Source organism: Pongo pygmaeus, chromosome 12 (genome assembly GCF_028885625.2).
Source record: "Pongo pygmaeus isolate AG05252 chromosome 12, NHGRI_mPonPyg2-v2.0_pri, whole genome shotgun sequence".
Taxonomy (NCBI): domain Eukaryota; kingdom Metazoa; phylum Chordata; class Mammalia; order Primates; family Hominidae; genus Pongo; species Pongo pygmaeus.
The window spans coordinates 16,869,010-16,888,675 of record NC_072385.2 but is presented as its reverse complement, the minus strand read 5'-3'; positions in this window follow the sequence as shown (position 1 = coordinate 16,888,675).

Below are 19,666 nucleotides of genomic sequence, written 5' to 3'. Positions count from 1 at the left end.
ACATTCCATTCCACATTCCATTCCACATTTCATTCCATTCCATTCAACTTTCCATTCCACATGGCCTTGCTTTCCATTCCACATTCCATTCCACTTTCCATTCCGTATTCCATTCCCATCCATTCCATGTTCCATTTCACTTTCCATTACACTGTTCATTGCATATACCATTGTACATTCCATTCCACTCCATTTCACGTTCCACTCCACTTTCCATTCCTTTCCTTACCACGTTCCATTCCACATTCCATTGCACATTCCATTCCACGTTCCATTCCACATTCCATTCCACATTCCATTCCACGTTACATTCCATGTTGCATTTCACGTTCCATTCCATTCCATTCCACGTTGCACTCCAAATTCCATTGTATCCCATTCCACGTTACGTTCCATTACATTCCACGTTCCATTCCACTTTCCTTTCCACAATCCTTTCAGCAATATATTCCATTGCATTTCATTCCATTGCAGGTTCCATTCCACTTTCCTTTCCACTTTCCATTCCACGTTCCATTCCACTACATTCCGTTCCAAGCCACATTGCATTCCAACTTCCATTCCATTCTATTCCACGTTCTATTCAACATTGCTTTCCACATTCCATTCCACATTCCATTCCACGTTCCTTTCCATTCCATTCCATTTCCATACCATTCCACTTTCCATTCCATTCCATTCCACGTTGCATTCTACATTCCATTGCACATTTCATTCCACGTTTCATTCCACATTCAATTCCACGTTCCATTCCACGTTCCGTTCCATTCCATTCCATGATACATTCCACGTTCCATTCCTTTCCATTCCACGTTCCATTCCACATTACATTGCAGAATCCATTCCACGTTGCATTCCATGATCCATTCCACATTCCATTCCATTCCATTCCACTTTAAATTCCACATTCCATTCCACATTCCATTACTCGTTCCATTCCATTCCAATCCATGTTCCATTGCACATTGCATTCCATTCCACTTTCCATTTCACATTCCATTCCACATTCCATTCCACATTGCACTCCGTTCCATTCCACGTGTCACTACACATTCCATTCCACATTCCATTCCAGATTCCATTCCATTCCATTTGACATTCCATTCCATTCAATTCCACATTCCATTCCAAATTTCATTGCACGTTCCCTTCCACGTTCCATTCCATTCCATTCCATTCCATTCCATTCCATTCTGAATTCCTTTCCATTCCATTCCAAATTATTTTCGACCTTCCATTCCATTGCATTCAACATTCCATTCCATTCCATTAGACATTCCATTACATTCCCTTCCACATTCCATTCCTTTCCATTCCACATTCCGTTCCCATGCCATTTAACGTTCTGTGCCACATTCCATTTCACGATCCATTCCACGTTCCATTCAAAGTTCCATTCCATTCCATTCCACTTTCCATTCCACATTCCATTCCTTTCCATTCCTCGTTCCATTCCACATTCCTTTTCACATACCATTCCATTCCATTCCACATCTATTCCACATTCCACTCCAATCCATTCCACATTCTATTCCACATTCCATTCCACTCCATTCCAAATTCTATTCCTTATTCCTTTCCGTTCCATTCCACATTCCATTTCACATTCCATTACATTCCATTCCACTTTCCATTTTACATTGCATTCCACGCTGCATTCCACATTCCATTCCACGTTTCATTCCATGTTCCATTCCAAGTTCCATTCCACGTTCCATTCCATGTTTCGTTCCATGTTCCATTCCACGTTCCATTCAATTCATTCCACATTCCATTGCACATTCCATTCCGTTCCATTTTACTTTCTATTACACATTCCATTCTACATACCTTTCCTTTCTATTCCACATTCCATTACATTCCATGCCACATTCCATTCCACATTCCATTACATCACATTCCTCATTCCATTCCACATTGCATTCCATTCCTTTCCACATTCCATTGCACATTGCCTTGCATTCCATTCCACATTCCTTTGCACATTCCATTGCACATTCCATTCAAATCAATTGCACACACCATTTCACGTTCCATTCCACAGTTCATTCCACATTTCATTCGACGTTCCATTCCATTCCATTCCACATTGCATTCAACATTCCACTGCACATTCCATTCCACAATCAATTCCATACCATTCCGCATTCAATTCCACATTCCGTTCCATTCCATTCCACGTTCCATTGCACATTTCATTCCAGATTCAATACTACATTCCATTCCACATTCCAATGCATTCCATTCCATTCCATTCCACGTTCCATTCCACATTACTTTCCATTGCATTCCACATTCCATTCCACATTCCATTCCACATTCCTTTCCACATTCCAATTCATTTCATTCCACTTTCCATTCCATGTACCATTCTTCATTCCATTCCTCGTTATATTCCATGTTCCATTCTATTCCATTCCACCTTCTATCCCACTTTCCATTCCATTCCATTCCACGTACCATTCCATTCCATTCCACTTTCGTTTCCAGATTCCATTCCACATTACATTCCTATCCATTCCACATTTCATTCCACTTTCCATTCCACATTCCGTTCATTTCCATTCCACATTCCATTCCATTCCATTCCACATTCCATTCCACATTGCAGCCCATTCCGTTCCCCATTCCATTCCATTCCATTCCACATTCTATTCCGTTCCATTTCACATTCCAATCCACATTCCACTCCATTCCTTTCCTTTGCACATTCCATTCCACATTCCATTCCATTCCACTGCACATTGAATTCCATTTAATTCCATTCCACATTCCATTCCACAGTCCATTTCTTTCCATTTCACATTCCTTTCCATTCCATTCCACATTCCATTCCGTATGCAATTCCATGCCATTCCATATTCCATTGCAGATTCCATTCCATTCCGTTCCACATTCCTTTCCATTGCATTCCACGTTCCATTCTAATTCATTTCACGTTCCTTTCCACGTTCCTTTCCACGTTCCATTCCACTTTCCATTTCACATGCCATTTCACATGCCATTCCATTCCATTCCAATTTCCATTCCACATTCCATTCCATTCCATTCCACATTCCATTCCATTGCATTCCACTTTGCAGTCCAAATTCCATTCCACAATCCAGTTCAGATAAGATTCCTTTCCATTCCACTTTCCATTCCATTCCATGCCATTCCATTCCACATTCCATTCCAGATTCCATTCCTTTCCATTCCATTCCATATTCCATTCCATTCCACTCAACATTCCATTCCATTCCATTTCACATTCCAGTCCACATTCCATTGCAAATTCCATGCAATTCCATTTCACATTCCATTCCATTCCATTTAATATCACATTGATTTCCATTCTATTCCACTCCACATTCCATTCCACATTCCATTCCACATTCCATTCTGCATTCCATTCCATTCCATTCCACATTCTCTTCTCATTTCGTTGCATTCCTTTCCACATTCCTTTCCACATTCCATTCCATTCCATTGCACATTTCATAACCACATTCCATTCCACATTCCACTCCATGTTCCATTCCACGTTCCATTCCATGTTCCATACCATTCCATTCCATTCCACGTTCCATTCCATTCCATTCCACGTTCCAATTAATTCCATTCCACATTCCATCCCACTTTCACTTCCACATTCCATTCCATTCCATTCCACCATGTATTCCACTTTCCAGTCCATTCCATTCCACATTCCATACCACATTCCATTCCAGTCCATTCCAAGCTCCATTTGACCTAACATTCCAGTTTCCTTTCGACGTTCCTTTTCATATTCAACTTCACATTCCATTCCACATTCCATTCCATTCCATTCGACATTCCATTCCACATTCCCTTCCACATTCCCTTCTACATTCCATACCATTCCATTCCACAATCCATTCCAAGCTCCATTCCAGCTAACATTCCTCTTTCCATTCGACGTTCCATTTTATTTTCAACTCTGCATTTCATTCCACATTTTTTTCCATTCCATTCCACATTCCATTCCACATTCCATTCCACATTCCCTTCCACATTCCCTACCACGTTCCATTCCATTCCATTCCACAATCCATTTCACATTTCATTCCATTCCATTCCACATTCCATTCAGCATTCCATTCCACATTCCATTCCGCATTCCATTCCACATTCCATTCGACTTTCCATTCCATTCTATTTCACATTCCATTCCACTTCATTCCGTTCCATTCTATCCCACATTTCATTCCATTCCTTTCCACATTCCATTCTATTCCATTCCACATTGCATTCCATTCCATATTCCGTTCCACGTTCCATTCCTTTCCACGTTCCATTCCACATTCCATTCCTTATACCTTTCTATGCTCCATTCCACATTCGATTCCACTTTCCATTCCACTTTCTATTCCACATTCCATTCCACATTCCTTTCTGTTCCATTCCACATTCCATTCCATTCCTTTCCACATTCCATTTCATTGCATTCCACATCGCATTCCACCTTCCATTCCATTCAACATTCCATTCCATTCCACTTTGCATAGAATTTCACTACATTCCTTTCCACATTACATTCCACATTCGATTCCATTCTATCCCACTACACTCCATTCAACATTTCATTCCATTCCACTCCATTCCATTCCATGTTCCACTCCACTTTCCGTTCCATTCCATTCCAGATTCCATTCCATTCCATTTCACATTCCATTCCATTCAATTTCAGATTCCATTCCATTCCTTTTCACATTCCATTCCATTCCACATTCTATTCCATTCCATTCCATTCGACTTCATTCCATTCAATTCCATTCTGCATCCCATTCCATTCCTTTGCTCTTCCATTTCCATTTCATTCCACATTGCATTGCATTCCTTTACAAGTTCCATTCCACCTTCCAATCCGCATTCCATTCCACATTCCATTCCACGTTCTATTAAATTCCATTTCATATTCCATTCCACAATACATTTCATTCCATTCCACATTCCATTCCACATTCCATTCCATTCCATTCCACATTCCATTCCATTCCATTCCACATTCCATTCCATTCCTTTTCAAATTCCATTCCGTTCCATTCCATTCTATTCCATTCCACATTCCATTCCTCTTACTCTTCCATTCCATTTCATTCCGTATTTTCATTCCACATTCCATTCCATTCCATTCCGCATTCCATTGCACGTTCCACTACTCGTTCCATTCCACGTTAAATTCCACATTCCATTCCACTTTCCATTCCATTCCATTCAACATTCCATTCCATTCCATTCCATTCCACATCCATTCCAAATTCCATTCTACTCCGTTCCATTCCACATTCCTTTCCAAATTCCACTCTATTCCGTTCTACATTCGATTCCATTCCATTCCACATTCCATTCCTCTCCACTCCACATTACATTCCACTCCATTCCACATTCCATTTCAAATTTCATTCCATTCCATTCCATATTCCATTCCACGTTCCATTCCATTCCATTCCACATTCAATTCCACTCCATTCCACATTACATTCCACTCCATTCCACATTCCATTCCACAATCCATTTCAAATTTCATTCCATTCCATTCCATATTCCATTCCGCATTCCATTACATTCCATTCAACATTCCATTACAAATTCCATTCCATTCCTTTCCACATTCCATTCCACATTCCATTCCATTCTATTCCGTTCAAAATTGCATTCCATTCCATTCCACATTCCATTCCCACTCCATTCCGTTCCATTCCACATTCCATTTCATTCCATTCCATTTCACATTCCTTTCCATTCCACATTCCATTCCATTCCATTCCATTTCACATTCCTTTCCATTCCGCATTCCATTCCACATTCCATTCAATTCCATTCCACATTACATTCCACTCCATTCCACATTCAATTCCACATTACAATTCAAATATCATTCCATTCCATTCCATATTCCATTCCACGTTCCATTCCATTCCATTCAATATACCATTCCAATCGATTCCATTCCACATTCCATTCCTTTCCGTTCCACATTCCATTCCACATTCCATTCCATTCCATTCCACATTGCATTCCAATCCATTCCACATTCCTTTCCATTCAATTTCACATTCCATTCCATTACATTTCAAATTCAATTCCATTCCATTCCACATTCCATTACACTTTCCGTTCCATTCCACTGCGTTCCATTCCCTTCCACATTCCATTCCATTCCATTCCACATTCCATTGCACGTTCCGTTTCAGTTTCTATTCCACGTTAAATTCCACATTCCATTCCACGTTCCATTTCATTCCATTCAACATTCCATTCCATTCCATTCTATATTCAATTCCATTCCATTCCACATTCCATTCCAAATTCTATTCTATTCCATTCCACATTCCATTCCATTCCATTCCACATTCCATTCCATTCCATTCCACATTCCATGCCATTTCATTCCACTTTCCATTCCACATTCCTTGCCATTCCATTCCATTGCACATTCCATTTCTCTGCATTTAACATTCAATTCCATCGCATTCCACATTCCATTCCATTCCTTTACACTTTGCGTTCTATTCCTTTCCAAGTTCCACTCCATTCCATTCCACGTTCCATTCCATTCCATATTCCATTACACCCCATTCTGTTCCACAGTCCATTCCATTGCATTCAAGTCCACATTCCAATCCATTCCATTCCATTTCATATTCCATTACTTTCCATTCTATTCTACAGTCCATTCCATTGCATTCAATTCCACATTCCATTGTATTCCTTTCAATTCCATGTTCCATTCCGCATTCCATTCCACCTTCCTTTCCATTCCATTCCACGTTCCATTCCTCATTCCATTCCATTACATTCCACATTCCATTCCACTTTCCATTACACATTGCATTGCACGTTCCACTCAACGTTCCATTCCACATTCCATTAAACGTTCCATTCAATTCCATTACACGTTGAATTCCACATTCCATTCCATTCCATTCCACCTTCCTTCTGCAATCCATTCCTCATCACGTTACATTCCACTTTCTATTCCATGTTCCATTCCACGTTCCAATCCATTACATTCCGCGTTCCATTTCACATTACATTCCATTCCATTGCTCATTCCGTTACAGGTTCCATTCCATTCCATTCCATGTTCCATTCTCTTCCATTCCACATTCCGTTCCACATTCTATTCCACATTCCTTTCCGCGTTCCATTCCACGTTCCACTTCACATTCCATTGCACGTTCCATTCCACTTTCCGTTCCACATTCCTTTCCATTCCATTCCACTTTCCATTCCACGTTACATTCCATTCCATTACACGTTCCGTTCCACATTCCTTTCTATTTCATTCCACATTCCATTCAGTTCCATTCCACATTCCATTCCACATTCCATTCCACATTCCATTCCATTCCATTCCATTCCACTTTCCATTCCATTCCATTCCATTCCACATTCCATTCCATTCCGTTACCTTCCATTCCACATTCCATTCAACTTTCCGTTCCATTCCAATCCATTCCATATTCCATTCCATTCCCTTGCATTCCACGTTTCATTCCTCATTCCATTCCATTACATTCCACTTTCCATTCCACGTTCTATTACACATTGCATTCCACGTTCCACGCCACGTTCCATTCCACATTCCATTAAACGTTCCATTCAATTCCATTACACGTTGAATTCCACGTTCCATTCCATTCCATTCCAGCTTCCTTTCCGCACTCCATTCCACTTCACGTTACATTCCACTTTCTATTCCACGTTCCATTCCACGTTCCAATCCATTACATTCCGCGTTCCATTTCACTTTCCATTGCATTCCATTACTCATTCCATTACAGGTTCCATTCCATTCCATTACACCTTCCATTACACTTTCCATTATATTACACTCCACGTTCCTTTCCACATTCTATTGTCCATGCCCTACCAACTTCCATGCCAGATTCCTTTTCACGTTCCATTCCACGGTCCATTCCAAGTTGCATTCCATTCCATTCCACCTTCCATTCCATTCCATTCCACGTTCCATTCCACAATCCATTGCACATTCCATTTCGTTCCATTCCATATTCCATTCTACATTCTATTTCACTCCATTAAACATTCCATTCCACTTTCCATTCCATTCCATTCCATTACATTCCACTTTCCATTCCTCGTCACATTCCATGCTGCTTTCCACATTCCATTCCACGTTCCATTCCACTTTACATTCCAATTTCCCTTCCACATTCCATTCCAATCCATTTCACGTTCCTTTACACATTCCATTCCATTCCATTCCACTTTCTGTTCCACTTTCCTTTCCTCATTCCATTCCTCATTCCATTCCCTTCCATTACACATTCCTTTGCATTCCATTCCACATTCCATTCCACATTCCACTAGTTTGCATTCCACATTCCATTTGACATTCCATTCCATAGCATTCCACATTCCATTCTACATTCCATTCTATAGTATTCCACATTCCATTCTACATTGCCTTGCATTCCATTTCACATTGCATTCAACATTCCATTCCAAATTCCTTTTTAATACATTCCACGTTCCATTTCATGTTGCATTCCACAGTCCATTCCACATTCCATTCCACGTTGCATTCCATTCCGTTCTGTGTTCCACTCCAATTTCCATTCCTTTCCATTCCACGTTCTGTTCCACTTTCCATTACACATTCCATTCCACGTTGCATTCCACATTCCATCTCACTTTGCATTCCATGTTCCTTTTCACGTTCCTTTCCAATCCATTCCAAGTTCCATTCCACATTCCATTCCATTCCATTCTGCTTTCCTTTCCACATTCCATTCCACATTCCATTCCTTTCCATTCCTCTTACTATTCCTCATTCTACTCCATTCCTTTCCACATTCCATTCCACAATCAATTCCATTCCAACCACATTCCATTCCATTCCATTTCACATTCCATTCCACATTCCATTCCAGGCTGCATTCCCCATTCCATTCCACATTCCATTCCACGTTCCATTCCAAGTTCTATTCCCCGTTCCATTCCATTACATTCCACTTTCCATAGTTCATTCCATTCCACTCCATTCCACTTTCTATTCCACATTCCATTCCACATTCCATTCAGTTCCATTCCACATTCCAATGCATTCCATTCCAAATTCCATTCCACATTCCATTCCGTTCCATTCCACATTCAATTCCACATTCCATTCCGCATTCCATTCCATTCAATTCCACATTCAATTCCACATTCCATTCCACATTCCAATTCATTGCATTCCACATTCCAATCCATTCCATTGCACATTCCATTCCACTTTCCTTTCCACGCTGCATCTCCCCATTCCATTCCACGTTCCATTCCACCATCCATTCCACGTTCCATTCCGCATTCCACTGCACATTGCATTCCCTTCCATTCTACTTTCTATTCCACAGTACATTCCACATTTCATTCCCTTCCATTGCACATTCCGTTTCTTTCTCTTCCACATCCCATTACACATTCCATTACATTCCATTTTACACTTTGTGTTCCATTCCTTTCTAAGTTCCACTCCATTCCATTCCACGTTCCATTCCATTCCATATTCCATTACACTCCATTCTGTTCCACAGTCCATTCCATTGCATTCAAGTCCACATTCCAATCCATTCCATTCCATTTCATATTCCATTACATTCCATTCTATTCCAAAGTCCATTCCATTGCATTCAATTCCACATTCCATTCCATTCCTTTCAGTTCCATGTTCCATTCCGCATTCCATTCCACCTTCCTTTCCATTCCATTCCACGTTCCATTCCTCATTCCATTCCATTACATTCCACATTCCATTCCACGTTCCATTACACATTGCATTCCACGTTCCACTCCACGTTCCATTCCACATTCCATTAAACGTTCCATTCAATTCCATTACACGTTGAATTCCACATTCCATTCCATTCCATTCCACCTTCCTTTCCGCACTCCATTCCACATCACGTTACATTCCACTTTCTATTCCATGTTCCATTCCACGTTCCAATCCATTACATTCCGCGTTCCATTTCACATTACATTCCATTCCATTGCTCATTCCATTACAGGTTCCATTCCATTCCATTCCATGTTCCATTCCCTTCCATTCCACATTCCGTTCCACATTCTATTCCACATTCCTTTCCGCGTTCCATTCCACGTTCCACTTCACATTCCATTGCACGTTCCATTCCACTTTCCGTTCCACGTTCCTTTCCATTCCATTCCACTTTCTATTCCACATTCCATTCCATTCCATTACACGTTCCGTTCCACATTCCTTTCCATTTCATTCCACATTCCATTCAGTTCCATTCCACATTCCATTCCACATTCCATTCCATTCAATTCCATTCCATTCCACTTTCCATTCCATTCCATTCCATTCCACTTTCCATTCCATTCCATTCCATTCCACATTCCATTCCACGTTCTATTACACATTGCATTCCACGTTCCACTCCACGTTCCATTCCACATTCCATTAAACGTTCCATTCAATTCCATTACACGTTGAATTCCACATTCCATTCCATTCCATTCCAGCTTCCTTTCCACACTCAATTACACTTCACGTTACATTCCACTTTCTATTCCACGTTCCATTCCACGTTCCAATCCATTACATTCCGCGTTCCATTTCACATTACATTCCGCGTTCCATTTCACATTCCATTCCATTCCATTACTCATTCCATTAGAGGTTCCATTCCATTCCATTACACCTTCCATTACACTTTCCATTACATTACATTCCACGTTCCTTTCCACATTCTATTGTCCATGCCCTACCAACTTCCATGCCAGATTGCTTTTCACATTCCATTCCACGGTCCATTTCAAGTTGCATTCCATTCCATTCCACCTTCCATTCCACATTCCATTCCATTCCTTTCCATGTTCCATTCCACAATCCATTGCACATTCCATTTCGTTCCATTCCACATTCTATTCTACATTCTATTTCACTCCATTAAACATTCCATTCCACTTTCTATTCCATTCCATTCCACATTCCATTCCATTCCATTCCACTTTCAATTCCACGTCGCATTCCATGCTGCTTTCCACATTCCATTCCACGTTCCATTCCACCTTACATTCCAAGTTCCCTTCCACATTCCATTCCAATCCATTTCACTTTCCTTTACACATTCCATTCCATTCCATTCCACTTTCTGTTCCACTTTCCTTTCCTCATTCCATTCCTTATTCCATTCCGTTCCATTACACATTCCTTTGCATTCCATTCCACATTCCTTTCCACATTCCACTAGTTTGCATTCCACATTCCATTTGACATTCCATTCCATAGCATTCCACATTCCATTCTAAATTGCCTTGCATTCCATTTCACATTGCATTCAACATTCCATTCCAAATTCCATTTGAATACATTCCACGTTCCATTTCATGTTCAATTCCACAGTCCATTCCACATTCCATTCCATGTTCTATTCCATTCCATTCCGTGTTCCACTCCAATTTCCATTCCTTTCCATTCCACGTTCTGTTCTACTTTCCGTTACACATTCCATTCCACGTTGCGTTCTACATTCCATCTCACTTTGCATTCCATGTTCCGTTGCACGTTCCTTTCCAATACCTTCCAAGGTCCATTCCACATTCCATTCCATTCCATTCTGCTTTCCATTCCACATTCCATTCCTTTCCATTCCTCTTACTATTCCTCATTCTACTCCATTCCTTTCCACATTCCATTCCACAATCGATTCCATTCCAACCACATTCCATTCCATTCCATTTCACATTCCATTCCACATTCCATTCCAGGCTGCATTCCCCATTCCATTCCACATTCCATAACACTTTCCATTCCAAGTTCTATACCCCATTCCATTCCATTACATTCCACTTTCCATAGTTCATTCCATTCCACTCCATTCCACTTTCTATTCCACATTCCTTTCAGTTCCATTCAACATTCCAATGCATTCCATTCCCAATTCCATTCCACATTCCATTCCATTCCATTCCACATTCAATTCCACATTCCAATCCACATTCCATTCCATTCAATTCCACATTCAATTCCACATTCCATTCCACATTCCAATTCATTGCATTCCACATTCAAATCCATTCCATTGCACATTCCATTCCACTTTCCTTTCCATGCTGCATCTCCCCATTCCATTCCACGTTCCATTCCACCTTCCATTCCAAGTTCCATTCCGCATTCCATGGCACATTGCATTCCCTTCCATTCTACTTTCTATTCCACAATACATTCCACATTCCATTCCCTTCCATTGCACATTCTGTTTCTTTCTCTTCCACATTCCATTACACTTTCCATTTCATTCCATTCCACAGTTCATTTCAGATTTCATTCCATTCCATTCCACTTTCCTTTCCACATGGCCTTGCATTCCATTCCACATTCCATTCCACATTCCATTCCATATTCCATTTTCATCCATTCCAGGTTCCATTTCACTTTCCATTCCACTGTCCTTTGCACTTTCCTTTCCACGTTCCATTCCATTCCATTCCATGTTCCACTCCACTTTTCTTTCCTTTCCTTACCACGTTCCATTCCACATTCCTTTCCACCTTACATTTCGTGTTCCATTCCACATTCCATTCCATTCCATTCCACGTTGCACTAAACATTCCATTCTATCACATTCCAGGTTCTGTTCCGTTGCATTCCACGTTCCATTCCACTTTCCATTCCACAATGCTTTCCACAATACATTCCATTGCATTCCATTCCGTTCCAGGTTCCATTCCACTTTCCTTTCCACATTTCCTTCCACATTCCATTCCATTCCATTCCGTTCCATTCCACTTTCCATTCTGCCTTCCATTCCACATTGCATTCCACCTTCCATTGCATTCCATTCCATGTTCTATTCAACATTGCATTACACATTCCATTCCATGTTCCTTTAAATTCCATTCCACGTTCCATTCCACTTTCCATTCCATTCTATTACACGTTTCGTTCCACATTCCATTCCACGTTCCATTCCACTTTCCATTCCATGATCCACTCCACATTCCATTCCATTCCATTCCACGTTCCATTACACATTCCATTGCACATTCCATTCCACGTTCCATTCCATTCCATTCCACGATCCATTCCACATTCCATTCCATTCCATTCCACTTACCATTCCACGTTCCATTCCACGTTCCATTCCATTCCAATGCATGTTCCATTCCACATTGCATTCCATTCCACTTTCCATTTCATATTCCATTCCACATTCCATTTCACATTGCACTCCATTCCATTCAACGTGCTTCTCCACATTCCATTCTACATTCAATTCCACATTCCATTCCATTCCATTTCATATTCCATTCCATTCCATTCCACATTCCATTCCACTTTCCATTCCACGTTCCGTTCCACGTTCCACTCCATTCCATTCCATTCTGAATTCCTCTCTAATCCATACCAAATTTTATTCGATATTCCATTCCATTGCATTCAACATTCCATTCCATTCCAATCGACATTCCATTCCATTCCATTCCATTCCACATTCCATTCCTTTCCGTCCCACATTCCATTGCCCATACCATTCAACGTTCCATGTCACATTCCATTTCACGTTCCATTCCATGTTCCATTCCAAATTCCAATCCATTCCATTCCACGTTCCATTCCACACTGCATTCCGTTCCACGCTGCATTCCATTCCTTTCCACGTTCCATTCCACATTGCTTTCCACATTCCATTCCATTACATTCCACATTCTATTCCACATTCCACTCCATTCCATTCCACATTCTATCCAACATTCCATTCTACTCCATTCCACATTCTTTTCCACATTCCATTCCATTCCTTTACACATTCCATTCCACATTCCATTCCTTTCCATTCCATTTTCCATTCTACATTCCATTCCAAGCTGCATTCCACATTCCATTCCACGTTCCATTCCACGTTCCATTCCAAGTTCCATTCTCCGTTCCATTCCACGTTGCATTCCACATTCCATTTCACGTTCCATTTAATTCCATTCCATGTTCCATTGCACATTCTATTCCATTTCATTTCACTTTCTATTCCACATTCCATTCCTTTCTATTCCACATTCCATTCCATGCTACATTCCATTACACATTCCATTCCATTCCTTTCCATATTCCATTGCACATGGCTTGCATTCCATTCCACATTCCATTGCACATTCTGTTGCTCATTACATTCCAATCCATTGCACTCTCCTTTTCACGTTCCATCCCACAGTTCGTTCCACATTTCTTTCCACGTTCCATTCCATTCCATTCCACATTGCATTCAGCATTCCAATGCACATTCCCTTCCATACACCATTACATACCATTACACTTTCCATTCCACTTTCCATTCCACATTCAATTCCACATTCCATTCCACATTCCATTTCATTCCATTCCATTCCATTACACGTTCCATTCCACATTTTTTTCCATTGCATTCCACTTTCCATTCCACATTCCATTCCACGTTCCATTCCACATTCCATTCCACGTTCTATTCCACATTGCATTCCACGTTATATTCCACGTTCCATTCCATTCCTTTCCACGTTCCATTTCACTTTCCTTTCCATTCCATTCCACGTTCTATTAGATATTCTGTTGTACATTCCATTTCAAGTACCATTCCACATGCCATTCCACGTTGCATTCCACGTTCTATTCCACGTTGCATTCCACATTCCATTCAATTCCATTCCACGTTCCGTTCCACATTGCATTCCACATTGCATTCCACGTTACATTCCACATTCCATTGCACATTCCATTCCACGTGCCATTGCACATTCCATTTCAGTTTCCATTCCACGTTCCATTACATGATCCATTCCATTCCATTCCACGTTCCATTCCACCTTCCATTCCATTCCATTCCACTTTCCATTCCACATTCCATTCCACTTTCCATTCCACGTGCCATTGCACATTCCATTTCAGTTTCCATTCCACGTTCCATTACATATTCCATTCCATTCCATTCCACGTTCCATTCCACATTCCATTCCATTCCATTCCTCTTTCCATTCCACTTTCCATTCCACATTTCATTACATTCCATTGCACATTCCATTCCAAATTCAATTCCATTCCATTCCACATTTCATTCCACCTTCCATTCCATTCCATTCCACATTCCATTCCATTCCATTCCACATTCCATTGCACTTTCCATTCCGCATTCCATTCCACTTTCCATTCCACATTCCCTTTCACGTTCTATTCCACATTCCATACCACATTCCATTCAACATTCCATACCATTCCATTCCACAATCCATACCACATTGCATTCCATTCCATTCTACTTTACATTCCATTCTATTCCACCTTCCATTCCATTCCATTCCACGTTTCATTCTACTTTCCATTAGATTTTGCTTTCCATTCCATTCCACCTTCTATTCTACGTTCCATTAGAGGTATCATTCCGCATTCTATTGCACATTACATTCCACGTTCCATTCCATGTTCCATTAGAAGTTCTATTCCACGTTCTATTCCAGTCTATTCCACGTTATATTGCATATTCCATTCCTTTCCATTCCACAATCCATTCCATTCCATTCAACATTCCATTCTGTTTCACATTCTATTCCACCTTCCATTCCACTCCATTCCATTCCACTTTCCAATCCACTCCATTTCACATTACATTTCATTCAATTCCACATTCCCTTCCATTCTATTTCGTTCCATTCCACTTTCCATTCCATACAATTTTGGATTCAATTCCATTCCATTACACTCCACATTCGATTCGATTCCATTCCAGATTCCATTCCATTACATTCCACATTTCATTTCATTCCATTCCATTCCAAATTCCATACCATTCCATTGCATTCCACATTCCATTCCACATTCCATTCCACATTCCTTTCCATTCCATTCCTAATTCCATTCCACTGCGTTCCATTCCATTACACATTCCATTCCACATTCCCTTACATTACATTCCACATTCCATTCCATTCCATTCCGCATTCCAATCCACGTTCCATTCTATGTTCCATTCTAAGTTCCATTCCATTACATTCCGTTACATTCCAATCTGGATTCCTTTCCATTCGATTCCTTTCCACATTCCATCCCATTTCACATTGCATTGTATTCCTTTCCACATTCCTTTCCTTTCCATTAAATGTTACATTCCACTTTCGTTTGCACATTCAATTCCACATTCCAGTCTAAGTTCCACTCCATTCCATTTCACTTTCCATTCCACAATCCGTTCCACATTCCATTCCATGCTTCATTCCTTGTTCCATTCCATTCCATTCCACGTTCCATTCCACATTCCATTCCATGACTTTCCACATTCCATTCCACATTCCATTCCATTCCATTCTATTCCAAATTTCATTCCATTCCACATTCCACTCCATTCCATTCCACACACCATTCCACATACCCTTCCATTCCATTCCACATTCTTTTTCATTCTATTCCACATTCCATTAGATTCCATTCAACTTTCCATTCCACGTACATTCCATGTTGCATTCCGCATTCCTTTCCATTCCATTCCACGTTCATTTCCACATTGCATACCACCTTCGATTCCGTTTCATTCCACTTTCCATTCCCCATTCCATTCCACATTCCATTCCATTCCATTCCACATTCCATTCCACGTTCCAATCCATTCTTTTCCACGTTCCATTCCACGTTCCATTCCATTCCATTCCACATTCCATTCCATTCCATTCCACATTCCATTCCACAATCCATTCCATTCCATTCCACATTCCATTCCATTCTATTCCACATTCCATTCCAAGTTATATCCCTCGTTCCATTCCACATTCCATTCCACGCTGCATTCCAATACATTCCTTGTTCCATTCCACGTTGCATTCCACATTCCATTCCATTCCATTCCACTTTCAATTCAACGGTCTATTCCATTCCATTACATGTTCCATTCCGCATTCCTTTCCATTACATTCTACATTGCACGCCACATTCAATTCCACATTCCATTTCACATTCCATTCCACTGCATTCAACATTGCATTCTCATTCCATTCCACATTCCCTTCCATTCCATTCCATTCCACTTTCCATTGCACATCCCCATCCACGTTCCATTCCATGTTCCATTCCACCTTCCAATACAGGTTCCATTCCACGTTCGATTCCACCTTCCATTTCATTACATTCCAGTTTCTATTCCACATTCCATTCCACATTCCATTCCAAATTACGTTGCGTTCTATTCCACTTTCCATTTCACTTTCCATTCCACATTCGATTGCATTCCATTCCACATTCCATTCCACATTCCATTCACATTCCATTCCACTTTCCATTCCACATTCCATTCCATTGCTTTCCACATTCCATTGCAGTTTCCATTCCACATTCCATTCTCTTTCCCTTGCATTTCATTCCACATTTCATTACACTTTCCACTGCATTCCAATTCACTTTCCATTCCACATTCCATTCCATTCCATTCCATTCCATTGCACCTTCAGTTCCACATTCCATTCCACATTCCATTCCGCAGTACATTCCACATTCCATTCCACATTCCATTCCGAATTCGATTCTCATTTCATTGCATTTCATTCCTCATTCCATTCCACATTCATTGCATTCCAGTTCACATGCCATTCCACATTGCATTCCATTCCATTCCACGTTCCATTCCATATTCCATTTCACATTCCATTCCACAGTCCATAACATTCTATTACACATTTCATTCCATTCCAATCCACATTCCTTTCAACATTTCATTCTATTCCATTCCATGTTCCATTAAAAATTCCATTCTTCATTCCATTCCATTCCATTCCACATTCCATTCCTTTCCATTTAATTCTATTCCGCATTCCATTCCACTTTCCATTAAATCCTATTCCGCTTTCCATTCCTTTCCATTCCACATTCCATTCCATTCCAATCCATGTGTCATTCCACATTTCATTCCATTCCATTCCACAATCAATTCCACATTCCATTTCATTCTATTAAACATTCCATTCCATTCCATTACACATTCCATTCCATTCCATTCCTTTCCTTTCCCCATTCCATTCCACATTCCATTCCTTTACATTGCACGTTCCATTCCACACTGAAATCCACATTCCATTCAACATCCATTCTGTTCCATTCCTCATTCCATTCCACATTGCATCCCACTTTCTATTCCACATTCCATTCCACGTTACATTCTAAATTTCATTCCTTTCCATTTCACTTTCCATTCCACATTCCATTCCATTCCATTCCAAGTTCCATTCCACGTTCCATTTCATTGCATTCCAAGTTGATTTCCACACTCCATTCCGCATTCCATTACACATTCCATTCCTTCCTATTCCACATTTCATTCCACAGTCAATTCCACATTCCATTCCACTTTCCATTCCACATTCCATTAAATTCCATTTCAGATTCCATTCAATTCCACACTCCATTCCACATTCCATTCCACTTTCCATTCCATTTCTTTCCTCATCCCATTACTTTCCACATTCCATTCCACATTCCATTCAACATTCCATTCCACTTTCCATTCCATGTTCCATTCCATTTCTTTCCATGGTCGATTCCACATTCCTTTATCATTCCATTGCATTCCATTCCACATTTCATGCCACATTCCATTCCATTCCATTCCACATTCCATTCCACATTGCATTCAACGTTCCATTCCATGTTCAATTCCACGTTCCATTCCATGTTAAATTCCATTCCATTTTACCTTCCATTCCTTTCCATTCCACGTTCCATTTCGTTCCATTGCATATTCCATTCCTCCTTCCATTTCACATTCTTTTTCATAATCTATTTCTCTTTCCATTTCCATTCCATACCATTCCATTACACATTCCATTCCATTCCATTCCACATTCCGTTCCATTCCATTCTACGTTCCATTCCATTCCACATTCCATTCCATTTCATTCCACATTCCATTCTAATCCAGTCCACATTCCATTCCATTCAATTCCAAATTCCGTTCCGCATTGCATTCCATTCCTTTCCACATTACTTACCACATTCCATTCCATTCCATTCCACGTTACATTCCATTACATTCCACATTCCATTCCACATTCCATTCCACATTCCATTCCACGTTCCATTCCATTCAATTCCACGTTCCATTTCACTTTTCATTAGAAGTTCCATTCCATTCCATTCCACGTTCCATTCTACTTTCCATTAGTGGTTCCATTCCACGTTCCTCTCCACGTTCCATTTCTTTCCATTCCACGTTACATTCCACAATCCATTCCATTCCATTCCACATTCCATTCCATTCCATTCTACATTCCATTCCATTCCACGTTCCATTCCACATTCCCTTCCACATTTCATTCCATTCCATTCCACCTTCCATTCCACATTCCATACCAGATTCCATTCCAATCGATTCCACATTCCATTCCATTCCATTCCATATTCCAATCCACATTCCATTAAACTCCATTCCACATCCCATACCACATTCCATTCCACGTTCCATTTGATTCCGTTCCACTTTCCAATCCACTTTCCATTGGACGTTGCATTCCACTTTCCATTCCACCTTCCATTCCATGGTCCATTCCACGTTCCTTTCCCTGTTCCATTCCTTTCCATTCCATGTTCCATTCCATTCCATTCCACTTTCCATTTCATTCCATTGCACGCTACATTCCACATTCCATTTTACATTCCATTCCACCTTCCATTGCATTCCTT